The sequence below is a fragment of the Ranitomeya imitator genome, chromosome 10 (assembly GCF_032444005.1).
Source record: "Ranitomeya imitator isolate aRanImi1 chromosome 10, aRanImi1.pri, whole genome shotgun sequence".
Taxonomy (NCBI): domain Eukaryota; kingdom Metazoa; phylum Chordata; class Amphibia; order Anura; family Dendrobatidae; genus Ranitomeya; species Ranitomeya imitator.
Window position 1 is genome coordinate 65713092 of NC_091291.1, and position 14682 is coordinate 65727773.

The 14682-nt window shown below is 46.2% G+C and overlaps 1 protein-coding gene across 1 annotated transcript in view; it reads right to left on the bottom strand.

Annotated features, from left to right (window-relative positions):
• LOC138650930 (uncharacterized) overlaps window positions 1-14340 on the bottom strand; it is a 53204-nt gene extending 38864 nt beyond the window's left edge. Inside the window, exon 1 of the mRNA XM_069740813.1 lies at window positions 14045-14340. The gene's annotated coding sequence lies outside the window, so the exon portion shown is untranslated. The remainder of the gene's footprint in view (window positions 1-14044) is intronic.
• Window positions 14341-14682: the final 342 nt, after the last annotated feature.

Here is a 14682-nt window from a genome sequence, read left to right on the forward strand (position 1 = left end):
CGATTTCATCCGCCGCTATTGCGCGCACATGTCAGCTGTACAAAACAGCTAATATGTCCCGGCTTTGATGTGGGCTCAGCGCCGGAGTCCACATCAAAGCAGGGGACCCGACATGTGCCGTACTAGTACGGCGCATGTCGTGAAGGGGTTAAAGGGACCAAAAGTAATTGGACAGATTAAATAATTTTAAATAAAATGTTCATTTTTAGTACTTGGGTTGAAAACCCTTTGTTGGCAATGACTGCCTGAAGTCTTGAACTCATGGACATCACCAGATGCTGTGTTTCATCCTTTTTGAAGCTCTGCCAGGCTTTCACTGCGGTGGTTTTCAGTTGCTGTTTGTTTGTGGGCCTTTCTCTCTGAAGTTTAGTATTTAACAAGTGAAATGCATGCTCAATTTGGTTGAGATCAGGTGACCGACTTGGCCATTCAAGAACATTCCACTCCTTTGCTTTAATAAACTCCTGGGTTGCTTTGGCTTTATGTTTGGGGTCATTGTCCATCTGTAGTATGAAACGACAACCAATCAGTTTGGCTGCATTTGGCTGGATCTGAGCACACAGTATGGCTCTGAATACCTCAGAATTCATGCGGCTGCTTCTGTCCTGTGTCACATCATCAATAAACACTAGTGACCCAGTGTCACTGGCAGCCATGCATGCCCAAGCCGTCACACTGCCTCCGCCGGGTTTTACAGGTGATGGGGTATGCTTTGGATCATGATCATGTACCACGCCTTCGTCATACTCTTCTCTTTCCATCATTCTGGTAGAGGTTGATCTTGGTTTCATCTGTCCAAAGAATGTTCTTCCAGAACTGTGCTGGCTTTTTTAGATGTTTTTTAGCATAGTCCAGTCTAGCCTTTTTATTCTTGATGCTTATGATCGGCTTGCACCGTGCAGTGAACCCTGTGTATTTACTTTCATGCAGTCTTCTCTTTATGGTAGATTTGCATATTGATACACCTACCTCCTGGTTAGTGTTGTTCACTTGGTTGGCTGTGGAGATTATTCTGCGATCATCCACCACTGTTGTCTTCCATGGGGGCCCAGGTCTTTTTGCATTGATGAGTTCACCAGTGCTTTCTTTCTTTCTCAGGATGTACCAAACTGTAGATTTTGCCACTCCTAATATTGTAGCAATTTCTCGGATGGGTTTTTTCTGTTTTCGCAGCTTAAGGATGGCTTGTTTCACCTGCATGGAGAGCTCCTTTGACCGCATGTTTACGTCACAGCAAAACCTTCCAAATGCAGCACCACATCTCAAATCAACTCCAGGCCTTTTATCGGCTTAATTGAGAATGACATAAAAAAAGGATTGCCCACACCTGTCCATGAAATAGCCTTGGAGTCAATTGTCCAATGACTTTTGGTCCCTTTAAAAACAGGGTGGCACAAGTTAAGGAGCTGAAACTCCTAAACCCTTCATCCAATTTTAATGTGGATACCCTCAAATGAAAGCTGAAAGTCTGAACTTCAACTGCATCTAAATTGTTTTGTTTAAAATTCATTGTAGTAATGTCTATAACCAAAATTAGAAAAATGTTGTCTCTGTTCAAATATATATGGACTTAACTGTATATAGTGCCAATTGACAATATTACGGTGTGTGGCCAATTGGAGAAAACAAAATTGTAAAAATTAAAAAAAATAAAATAAAGCATGAGAAAATATTTAGCAACTAAAAGGGCTGTTTTATATATAAGCTAAAGGAAACAAAAAAGTGCACATTTCTTATCACCACATCCATAACAAACCAAGCTCTAAAAAATGAAATAAGCATGGCAAAAATGTTCAAAAGGTGTATAGAAAAAATGGTATCACTTAAAATGTCACTTTGTCCTTTAGAGCATGCGGCCCACCAAATTCAATTTTTTTCTATATGCGGCCCATATACCCAGCGTTTGAGACCCCTGATCTAAACCTTTATAGTTGTTGTGTCTTCACACAACCACCCAAGGTAAGCAAATTGTTTTTACTGTCTCCCACATTAGGGCTTTACCCTATTGTGCGCTTCTCCCTTCACAGTCATTTTTACATGTATTAATGTCATTCCACATCAATGAAGGGATGTGCCCCTCAGACCCCAGCTATTTACCAGACCTCAGTCAGTGGACAACACAACACTCCATATGAAATAATTTAGCAATAAAAAAAAAATGTATATTGGTGGAAAAAGATTGAATTTGATGTCGGTATCTTTTCAACTGATGTAACTAAAGTGTATGGAGGGCGAGTAATCAAAAAAAATACGTGGCGGGCGAGTAATCAAAAAAGTACGTGGCGGGCGTTCTCATTTAATGAGAACATTTCCTTCATTCAGATCTAGGATGTGTTTGAGTGTTCCCTTTATTTTTTTGAGCAGTGTATGTATGTAAATATATTTATATAACATAACAAAATAGGAGGACACGGAGTACATATAAAAATTTTTGTAATTTTATTTGTCTATCAAAAGATGCATGTGATGTTCAACCTTCGTTTTCGAAGATGACCATGACTTCAGGGTTAGAAGAGAATTAATAGTTATGGGTCCGGAGGTGGCTGATGAGTCCAATCCGGGCCCTGAAGGTTCGCCCACATACTTGACATACGAAGGCACAGATGTGGTCAGTACACCAGATTCTGCTTGTGCCTTGCGTACAGCACGCTTTCTTTTTGCATCACAGATTTTCCTATCTTCAGCTGCACGTGCTCCTGAGGTGATCCTGCCCCGCCAACCTGGACGATCCAGGGCAAGCTCTTCCCATTCATTGGTGTTGACTTCCAGGTTTTTGAGAGACACCTTAAGGCAGTCTTTATAGCGCTTCTTCTGCCCCTCAACTGCTCGCTTTCCTTGGCACAGTTCTCCGTACAGCAGTTGTTTCGGTAGTCGGCTGTCCGGCATTCAGACCACATGTCCAGCCCACCTGGCTTGGACTTTCAGCAGGAGAGTGTAAACGCTGCAGAGCCCAGTTTGTTCCAGAATTGCCGTGTCTGGGACATTGTCTTGCCACCTGATGTGGAGGAGTCTGCGGAGGCAACTCATGTGGAAATGATTAAGCTGTTTAGCACGCCGGCTGTACACTGTCCAGGTCTCGCTAGCATAGAGAAGTGTGGTGAGGACCACCGCGCAATAGACCTTCAGCTTGGTGGTAAGGCTGAGTCCCCTTCGTTCCCAGACGTTCTTACGCAGTCTCCCGAAGGCGGCACTGGCTTTGGCGATTCTGTTGTTAACCTCAGCGTCTATGGTTACTTCACGGGAAAGTGTGCTACCTAAGTAGGTGAAGTTATCGACTGCTTTGAGGTTTTGCTCCTTCACCGTGATACGTGGCTCCTTGTACAGTTTTCATGGAGCCGGTTGATACATAACTTCGGTTTTTCTAATGTTGATCTCGAGACCAAAACTGTCGCAGGCTTGCGAAAAACTGTCCATTTCATGCTGCATCTGCTATTCCGTGCTAGCGTTAAGTGCACAGTCATCAGCAAATAGTAATTCACGGATAACAGTCTCATGCACTTTCGTAACCGCCTTCAGGCGTTTTGGGTTGAATAGCTTGCCATCAGTCCTGTACCTAACCTGGATTCCATCTTCACAGTTGTTAAAGGCATCACTTAACATTGCAGAGAACAGCATACTGAACAGGGTTGGAGCCAGCACACAGCCTTGTTTTACGCCATTTGTTACTGGCAAAGCCTCAGATACGTCTCCATTGTTCAGAACCTTCACCATCATGCCATCATGGAACTGCCGGATGACTGAGATGAGCTTGCTCGGGCAGCCAAATTTTGCCATGATCTTCCACAGGCCATCTCTACTGACTGTGTCAAAAGCCTTGGTCAAATCAACAAAAGTTACATAAAGGTCACGGTGTTGCTCCTGGCACTTTTCCTGAAGTTGACGTGTTGAAAAGACCATATCTACTGTTCCACTTTTAGCACGGAAACCACACTGGCTTTCGGGTAATAGTCCTTGCTCAAGGTGATGTAAAAGGCGGTTGAGCAAGACCCGAGGCAATATCTTGCCTGCAGTGGACAGAAGGGAGATGCCTCGATGGTTGTCACAAGATTGGCAATTACCTTTCCTCTTGTATATGTGGATTATGCTGGCATCTTTCATCTGTTGTGGAACCTGTTCCTTTGTCCACATATATTGGAATAGTTTGGTCACCGTTTGCATCAGAACAGGGCCGCCAGATTTATATACCTCAGCAGGTGTAGCATCATTTCCGGGTGCTTTTCCACAAGAAAGTTGTTTTACTGCTTTCCGGACTTCATCTCCACTTGGAAGAACATCAAGCTCCTTGTTGATTTCTACCTGGGGCAGGCGAGCAATAGCCTCATCATTGATATTGGCAGGGCGATTAAGAATATTATTAAAGTGCTCAGCCCACCGTTCCAGAATTTGTTTCCTTTCTGTCAGCAGCTTAGTTCCATCTGCGTTAAGCAGAGATGAAGAGCTTGATGACTGGGGTCCATATACAGCTTTGAGCGCATCGTAGAAGCGTTTCTGGTCATGGGTATCTGCATAGCCCTGAATTTCGTCGGCCTTCTTGCTAAACCAGATATCCTGCATCTCACGTAGCTTGATTTGTACCTTTCTTTTTATGTTGGTAAAGGAACCTTTCTTAGCTAACGACGTGGGGTCATTTTGGTACACCTTATACCGCTGATGTTTCTCTTCTAGGAGTGTCTTTATTTCCTCGTCGTTTTCATCGAGCCAGTCTTGATTATTTCTGGTTGCTGATCCAAGATGCTCCAGAGCAGTATTATAAACAGCATCTCTCAGAATTGTCCACTGTTCCTCAACGCCAATCTCCTCTGCCTGTAGTATATTTAACAGTCTGCCATCAAGGTCATTGGCAAATTCCCTTGCAATTCTTTTATTTTGCAGCTTATAGATATTCAGCCTCTGTCGTTTTCTGCCCTTGGGGTCTCCTAGCAGGCAGGATGCGGAGCCTGCACTTAGACACAATGAGGCGATGGTCAGTCCAGCAGTCTGCACCACACATGGCCTTCGTCACTCTTAAGTCCATCTCATCCCTTTTCCTGGCAATGATGTAATCAATTTGTCTATCAAAAGATGCATGTGTAAAAAACATTACAATACAAAAAACACATTCAGGGAAACACAGATATTGAGGTCACTGTCTATAGTTGTATTACCATTCACTCGCACATGATATCAAACAATCACAAGGATTCAGTGTTATTATGTCAATGCACCAATACAGGTCAAAAAGGCACTAGGTCAGGCAATCGTATCTATATATGTATTTGTATCAAAATGTGCATCATAATTCAAAAGACCGTGCCAAAACCTAATAAGGTGTATCCCACCTGAGGCATGAAGGTGCTGCAACCAGTGTCCATTACAAAATTGCACATGCCCCGCAATCTACCCAGAAAGGGCAATCTTGCCTTGCGCAGGCGTGTACTATGGAGGACAGAGAATGAACTTCAATCCAATATTGCAGCCAGCATGCAGCCAGCGGGTAAGGAAAGGGTGAATGAAACACCCGAAAACCCTGCCCCTATGGCTTAAGATTGTTCCCTCCAAATTCAGGTGACAGAGTCCCTTTAAAGATGCGCCTGTAACAGACACCGTAACAGACTTACCTAATGAGTATGTACCAGTGTCCAGGGACGTGCTGGGAAATCCAGGAAATACTGCTGTGACGTGAGATGCTGTTGTGGGCACGCCTGCAGGTGAACAGGACCTGCAGCACGTGACCACCGTGGGAGTGGTTGGAGGCGAGGCTAGGTCCTGAACTCCCAGGGATGATGACAAGGGGTAGCCAAGGGGAGAGACTAATAGCGTGGTAAGAGACAAGCCGGGGTCAGAAGCCAGAGAGAGACATGAGGTACCAGAAGGACTAACAAGCAGGAAGTCAGGGGACAAAGCAGAAATCAAAACCAGCAGTATCACGTGAAGTACCGAATCAGGAGACAAATGTGAAAACGGGGAACAGACGAGTCATACACAAGCACGCAAACAGGAATAAGCAATACTCACAGGTATTCACGGGGTCAGCTGCTAAGCCGAGATCGAATATATAACTGACACAGCACAGGGGTGGGTAAATATAGCCCTCACCAACCCAAAGAGAGGATTCATAATTTAACCCTAGAAGTACTGCCAAAAGAAATCCCGAACAAACCATGACAGCACCCCCCTCTAAACAGATGCCACTGGACACCCAGGCTTCTCAGGATGCCTGGTATGAAACGCGCAAATAAGATGCTCAGCATGTTCAGAATGGGCCGGGACCCATGACCTATCCTCCAGACTATACCCCCTCTAGTGTACTAAATACTGCAAAGTACAGCGCACCCACCGGGAATCTACGATGCGTCCCACCTCGTACTCCATGTTACCCTTCACCAATACTGGGGAAACAGTGGACAAAGAACTCTCCTCAACAGTTCCCAAGGGTTTCAACAGGGACTTGTGGAACACATTGTTATTTTTTAACGAACCATTGAGACGCAACCTACAGGCCACCGTGTTAATAATCTCCACAACCTCATATGGACCAATGAATTTCGGATCCAACTTGGCAGAGGGAACTTTGAGCCTTATATTACGATTGGACAACCACACCTTCTCTCCAAGCTGGAACCTAGGACCCGACACACTTTTCTTGTCAGCAAAAAAATTTGTACCTCCCCTGAGCCTTGGAGATGTAACGACGAACCTCAGCCCACAGAACCGTCAAACGCTGAACAGTACTCTTAGCCCCAGGACAACCAGATTCCAAGTGTGAAAACTCCCCAAAATGTGGATTAAACACATAGTTAACAAGGAAGGGGGACATACCAGTGGACTGACTCACACAACTGTTGAAAGCAAACTCAGCCAAAGGCAAAACATCGCACCAATCATCCTGCCTGATAGAGGACAAACACCGCAGAATTTGCTCCACGGACTGATTAGTGCGTTCGGTCTGCCCATTACTCTCAGGGTGATAGGCAAAAGAAAAGGACAATGCAATGCCCAATTTTTTACAAAATGCCCTCCAGAACTTGGCCACAAACTGCACACCTCTGTCAGACACCACATTCATCGGCAAACCACGCAGACGGACCACATGTTGCACAAACAGCCTGGACAAGGTTTCTGCTGAAGGCAACGCAGATAAGGGTACAAAATGGGCTTGTTTCAAAAATTTATCCACCACCACCCACACAACGGTGTTACCCCTGGAAGAAGGGAGATTTGTGATAAAATCCATGGACAGATGAGTCCATGGTCTATAAGGAACTGGTAGAGGCACCAATTCCCCGGCCGGCCGGCTATGAGAGCTCTTAGAACGTGCACAAACACCACATGCCGACATATTTTTTACATCAGTAACCAGCAATGGCCACCAAAAAAGCCTTGTCACAGCCTCCCGGATGGCCAAAATCCCCGGATGGGCACTTAACAAGGAGTCATGGAACTTTCGAAGGAGCCGAAGACGAAATTGCTCAAGGACAAACAATCTCCCAACTGGTTTGGAACTGGGAGCAAGAGACTGGGCCTCAAAACTCTCTCCAACTCAGATGAGATATCGGCCACAACCACCCCAGGTTGAAGAATGGAGGATGGAGGTTCGGGAGGGGACACTGGATCAAAGCTGCGGGATAATGCATCAGCCTTAACATTTTTTGATCCCGGGCGAAAAGTAATGGAAAATTTAAGCCGAGAAAAAAAAGTGACCACCAGGCCTGCCCGGCGGTCAATGTTTTGGCAGACTCGATGTAAGCTACGTTTTTATGATCAGTCACCACTGTAATAGGATGAACCGCCCCCTTCAAAAAAATGCCTCCATCCTTCAAAAGCCAACTTGACCACAAGAAGTTCTCTGTTGCCCACATCATAATTTCTCTCTGCTGAAAAGAACTTTTCGGAAAAGAAGGCACACGGTTTGAGGTTAGTCAGAATGGCGGGTCCCTAAGACATCATTGCCCCCACCACGGAAGCATCAACCTCCACCACAAAGGGTTCAGACGGATTCGGTTGAACAAATACCGGGGTGGTCATAAAACACTTTTTAAATGCCAAAAAAGATTCTAAGGCGGACGATGACCAGTTCTTTACATCCGCACCCTTTAACGTGAGATCAGTAAGAGGCTTAACTACCTGCAAAAAACCCTTGATGAACTTTCGATAGTAGTTTGCAAACTCCAAGAAGCATTGCAAATAGTGATGAGCGAGTATACTCGTTGCTCGGGTTTTCCCCGAGCACGCACGGGTCGTCTCTGAGCATTTGTGACTTTTCATTGAAGATTTAGTTTTTGTTGACGCAGCTGCATGATTTAGAGCTGCTAGCCAGCCTGAGTACATGTGGGGGTTGCCTGGTTGCTAGGGAATCCCCACATGTAATCAAGCTGTCTAGTAGCCGCAAATCATGCAGCTGCGGCAAGGAAAACTAAATCTCCGAGGAGTCACAAATACTCGGAGACCACCAGAGCAACGAGTATATTCGCTCATCACTAGTTGCAAACCCTTCAAGTCACGGGGCTAAACCCAATCACTAATAGCCTGCACGTTCTTGGGATCCATGGGAAACCCCTCATTGTGTAAACAATCAAACTCAATAATGATAATTCCTGTACAAAAAAATTTAACATTTTTCAAATTTTGCAAAAAGTTGGTTTTCCCTGAGTCCCTGAAGGACAGTACGCAAATAGTGTAAATGGGTTTCACTGTCAGGGGAGTAAACCAAGATGTCGTCAAAGTAAATAACCACAAAGCGACCAATCAGATCAGCAAACACAACATTAATAAAAATTTGAAAAATGGCCGGGGTGTTTGTTAGTCCGAAGGGCATAAACACATTCTCAAAAAGAACTTATTACGTGAAAAACTCCGTCTTCCACTAGTATCCCTCTTGAACTCATATCCAATTATAGGTTCCCTGCAAATCCAACTTAGAAAACCATTTGGCTCCAGACAATAGGTTACACAAGTCAGGAATGAGAGGAAGTGGGTACGTGTTTCTCACAGTGATTTTGTTGAGTTCCCGAAAGTCGAGGCAAGGACGCAAACCACCATCTTTTTTCTTTACAAAGAAAAAGCCAGCTGCCACAGGAGAAACAGAAGGGCGGGTATGCCCCTTACAAAGACTCTCAGCAATATACTCCGTCTCCTTCATGGCCAGGTGCTCAGGACCAGACAGATTAAACAAACGGGCCTTGGGGAATTTAGCCCCAGGAATTAAATTAATGGCACAATCAAAAGATGGATGTGGCGGTAGAACCTCAGCCTCGCTTTCAGAGAACACGTCTTCAAACTTCTTCAGGTACTCCGGAATACCTTCCAGAACCGACAGACAACACAGAAACAGACTTCAAGGACTTAGATAAGGACACAGATTTACAACATTGGTTAACACAGTTAGACCCCATTGAACAATTTCCCCAGTAACCCAGTTAATAACAGGGTTATGATGCTGTAACCAAGATGTCAGGAACATGAGGTATTTGATTGTCTGGGATCACGCACACTGAGCTCTACTTCATCCCTTAAAACTGAGCAGACACACGCTGCGGGCCATCCCGACCCCCCTCTTCTCACTCTGCCTACTGTGGTGTGTGTAATTCAAAACACTTTCTAGAATCACTGTAGTTTTATTGATTTACGCTGCAGAGTAGTCTCCCTAAAACTACTCGTATCGCGTCCCAAAAGGTACTTGTTGAAACTGGTGTAGCCACCATGAGATTCTTTGTTCCATTAAAGTGACATATTCTGGCACCGATTCGGGCTAGAGATATAAGAATTATATATTCCGGATGTCCATCAATAGATCTATCACTCACTGAAACCGCTAGCAGCTAAACGCAACGAGTGCAAAGCGTGGATTTCTCCTTAAGCGGTTCATGTAAGTACGCCGTGCTTACACTTAAAAGAACTGCCCCGACGTGGTGCACCTCGGGAACCTGGTGTATTTCCTATACGAGATTCATACAGCGAGATATGCATAAAAATAGTTTTCATATTCTAAGGGGAGGTGTCAGCCTCTAAGTAATGTCACCACATGGGGAGTGCCTGGGTTTTGGGCTAGGAAAAACTTAGTGAGAAAGCATTTTTGCAGTGTCTTTGTCCAGAGTCTAGTTGAGCTACAGATGTGTGGCATGCATCTAGATATATCCCCTCCTCCACAGCACACGGCCAATCATGAGATAAGATGACAACGCTATGTAAGTGTTTTTCACGTTTAATCCCTTTTTTATTTGTAATTGTATTGTATATACTGTATATATATGACTTGTCTCCTTCATAATATCTTTTTGTACTTTGTAAACACTGCCGATCTTTTTTTGGAGTAAAATATAAAATTACTAGCTTGTCTCTCCATGATCTAAACAAACTGTTGCGTCCTCTGAGGTGAATTACGCTACTGATTTGGGTTGGCTCCGGACCCGTCAATACTTTGAAAATCGGAGCTGGTGGCAGCATACTTTGTTCTGTGCATTTGGGAGGATTTGTAGCGACGGCGGCGTTGATAATTATTGTTCCCACCCGAGCGGGAGTAGTTAAATCGCTCTTGCTGCAGCGTGCCCAATAGCCAGTACATAGCAGGCAGCCTTCCTGGCGACTAATTACCCTAGGTGCAGTACCCCCACTGACCTGAGGGAAAGGGGGTCGCCAGGGAGCTGCAAGTTACAATTCGGAACTGGGAAGTGGGATATAGATAAATCCCTTTCAGAACAAACCATGGGTAAACAAACAACCCCGGTTTGTGACAAATTGGTGTGAGTGGTGGGGATGATAAAAGGTATCTTTCCCGTGAACCGTGACAGATTGCCGTGACACTATTTGACCACTTTGATGCCAAGTGTGGTGCCCAGAACCCATTTAGGCCAGGCTGGAGGGACGTGGGTTTGATACAGGGCCTCACTATCTGTATATTTTAAGTGTCATATCAGAGGCCTAAAGTCATTTAACCCCTTAAAAACAACACTTATTCAAATGTGTGAAAATGGGCTGAATGGCCACTTTGATGCCAGTTCTGATGCCCAGAACCCTTTTGGGCCAGGCTGAAAAGACCTGCTTTTGATGTGGGGCTCCCTGTTCTATATCTATGCACTGTGGTATCAGTGGCACAAAGGCATTTAACCCCTTAAAAACATCAGTTACTTATTCAAATCAGTGAAAATGGGCTGTTTGCCCACTTAGATGCCAGTTCTAGTGCCCAGAACCCATTTGGGCCAGGCTGGAGATACCTCGTTATGATGTGGGGCGCACTGTTCTATATGTCTGCAGTGTGAGATCAGTGGCCCAAAGGCATTTAACCCTTTCTTCAACACTCTTTGGTGCCCACTTTGATGCCCATTTTTGTGCCAGTTTTAGGCTGTGTGCACACGTTCCGGAATTTTTCACGTTTTTTTTCGCTATAAAAACATGATAAAACCGCGAAAAAAAACCCGCACATTAAGCATCCTATTATTAGAATGCAATACGCAATTTTTGTGCACATGCGTTTTTTTCCGGAGTGGAAACGCATTCCGGAAAAAAAAACGCAGCATCTTCATTAATTTTGCGGAAACGCGGGGATTCCGCACACATAGGAATGCATTGATCCGCTTACTTCCCATGTGTGGCTATGCCCACCATGTGGGAAGTAAGCGGATCATGTGCGGATGGTACCCAGGGTGGAGGAGACTCTCTTCAAGCCCTGGGCACCATATCCCTGTTAAAAAAAAAAAAAAAAAATTAAAAAATAGGGCTATACTTCCCTTCCGATGGTCCCCGGAGTCCTCCCGCCTCTCAGCGGTGCACGCGGCGGCTTCCGTTACCAGGGATGCTTTGCGCAAAGGACCTGGGATGACGTCTCGGTCACGTGACCGTGACGTCACAAAGGTCCTTCGTGCACAGCATCAATGGGACGGAAGCCGCCGCCGCATGCACCGCTGAGGAGATCGGGGGCCGTCGGAAGGTGAGAATAAGCATTTTTTAATTATTTTTAACATAAGATCTTTTTACTATTGATGCTGCATATTCCGGACGTGTGCACATAACCTTATTATTTTTGAAGCTGTGAAGCTGTTTTTAAGTGTATTCACATCAGGGCACCTCACTGCATTGCATGTTATTATTAAGGTGCTTTTTTTGTTGTTGTTAAACCTATAGAAAAACAGAAAAGAAAAAATTGCCGAACTAAGAAATTGACGATTAAGGCCTCTTTCCCACTTCCGTCGGGAGTGTCACGTCTCAATGCCGACGCGAGACGTACCGACGGACCTTAGAAAACATTGGTAAAACGTGTGCAACGTCTCCAGTACGTCGACTGATGTTTCCAGGCACGCTCAGAAGTAAAAACTGCATCCGTCACTGGATTTCAGTGGGCGCAGGGTCTAGCGTCCATAGGCTCCCATTCTGTGGAACGACGTATGCTGCAGGAGGCGTTGGGGAACGTTTTTCCACTGCAGACGAAAAATGTTTCATGGAACGTTTTTTTTGAAAAGACGAGCCATCAAATTCCACAGGATCCAGTGCACGACGGATGAAACGTGTCGTGATACGTAGCAAAGGCTACTTTCACACTAGCGTCGGCTCGACGTACCGACACAAACTGTGAAAAACTGTGAAAAAAAATGAACGGGGGCAGCGGATGCAGTTTTACAATGCATCCGCTGCCCCATTGTAATGTCCGGGGAGGAGGGGGCAGAGTTCTGGCCGCGCATACGCGGTTGGAAATGGCGAACTCTATGCTCAAAAAAGTTACTTTTTTGTACCGACGGTGCGCCAAAACACGACGCATCCGTCGCATGACGGATGTGACGTGTGGCCATACGTTGCAATGCGTCGCTAATGAAAGTCTATGGAGAAACAACGCATCCTGAGGGCAACTTTGCAAGATGCGTTTTTACTCCAAAATGACGCATTGCGACGGCCGTCACACAACGCTAGTGTGAAAGTAGCTACTTTCACACTGGCGTTTTTTGCAATACGTCGCAATGTTGTTTGCAGAATGCGTTTTTGCCCCATAGATTAACATTATCAACGCATTGCGACGCATCTCGGCTTTGGGAAAATGGCCGCCGCGATCTCTTTTGCGCACGTGCGGCATCCCGCGGCCATTTTCCTGAAGCCCCGTGCAGCAGAGCACTCGATCTGCGCACGCGCGGCCCCAGGAAGATGGCCGCCCCCACCGATGACAGGGGCAATAGCACAGAACGCGCGCTTTTGCTTCACGTGCGCGCAGGGGATTCGGAACTCTGGACATGCGCACACCACTACGCCACCAACGGAAAGCTGGGGAAGAAAAGAGCGATGTCACCACGCCCACCTGACCAGACCAGCCTGATTGACAGGCGAAAACGGCGACTTTGGTAATGTATTTCTCAGCATAGGTGGGGAATCAGGGTACACTACATATACTATAGTAACGCACAGCGCAGGCCCTATTTAACAGTATTTATATCTCAATCTCAAAAAACGGGGTGACAGGTTCCCTTTAAGAAACCAAGTTCAGCCTGGTCGCCAGTGCTCTATGGCAGGGCCTGTCAGAGGGGGCTGCCTGTGATAAGGTGCAGTGCCAGTAGGGGGCGCTCAGAGGAGGCTCAGCACTGGAATCGGTCAGGCCTGGAACACAGGAGGGGGGGGGCTCGTGGAACCAGCCAGTCTACCCCATCTCTCTTTTCCGTACGTAGCATCACCACCACGGGTCAGCCATGGTGCCGGGGGTCAGCCATGGTGCCGGGGGTCAGCCATGGTGCCGGGGGTCAGCCATGGTGCCGGGGACCGCTGCTCGTTTATTACAGCAATGTCAGTGGAGATTCGCCTACCCTAGGGAGGGTCTTAGCTAGTACACCACGTGACCCAGAGGGGGAGGGGTCTTATTACACGTCGCTGGTACACCACGTGACCTCTCAACTACAAATCCTTGTTACCTGCCTGTAAATTATTTTAACCCTTCACGCCTCCTACCTTTCCTCTAAACAGCGCGTCCCGCCGTCCCCGTGGCACAGCCATTGCCGCAGCAGCGACATGTCACACTCGGGGTTTTTACAGGGAGCACGGCATCTATGGCGGCACAGATTAGGACTCCAGCCTCCATAGTGAAGACCCCACTCACCTCCCTGTAGGACAGGAGCCGGCGCTCCGGAATGCTAATGCTGCTGGTCAGTATCCATCCGCAGTCCGCCTCCTGGGCCGGAGCTGCTCGGCCATCTTCACTGGCTGCTTCCACCAACTCGGAGCCTCATCCCTTTAAGTCCAATGCATTAAAGGGACTGTCAGAACTTTTTCCATTCGGAAGCTCCTCCTTACTTAAAGAGACAGGGCAGATCCCCGTATTAGCAAGCGGATAGCAATTATTTTCCATAAAAGCAAGATGTTACCCTGGAAGCCTGTTTTTATCAACCAGCAAAATGGCTGTGGATCTTATGACACAGACTAGGATGCCTGGATCTGTTCTCTATGACACAGACTGGGATCCCAGGATCTGTTCTCTATGACACAGACTAGGATGCCAGGATCTGTTCTCTATGACACAGACTGGGATCCCAGGATCTGTTCTCTATGACACAGACTAGGATGCCTGGATCTGTTCTCTATGACACAGTCTAGGATGCCAGGATCTGTTCTCTATGACACAGACTAGGATGCCAGGATCTGTTCTCTATGACACAGACTAGGATGCCAGGATCTGTTCTCTATGACACAGACTAGGATGCCAGGATCTGTTCTCTATGACACAGACTAGGATCCCAG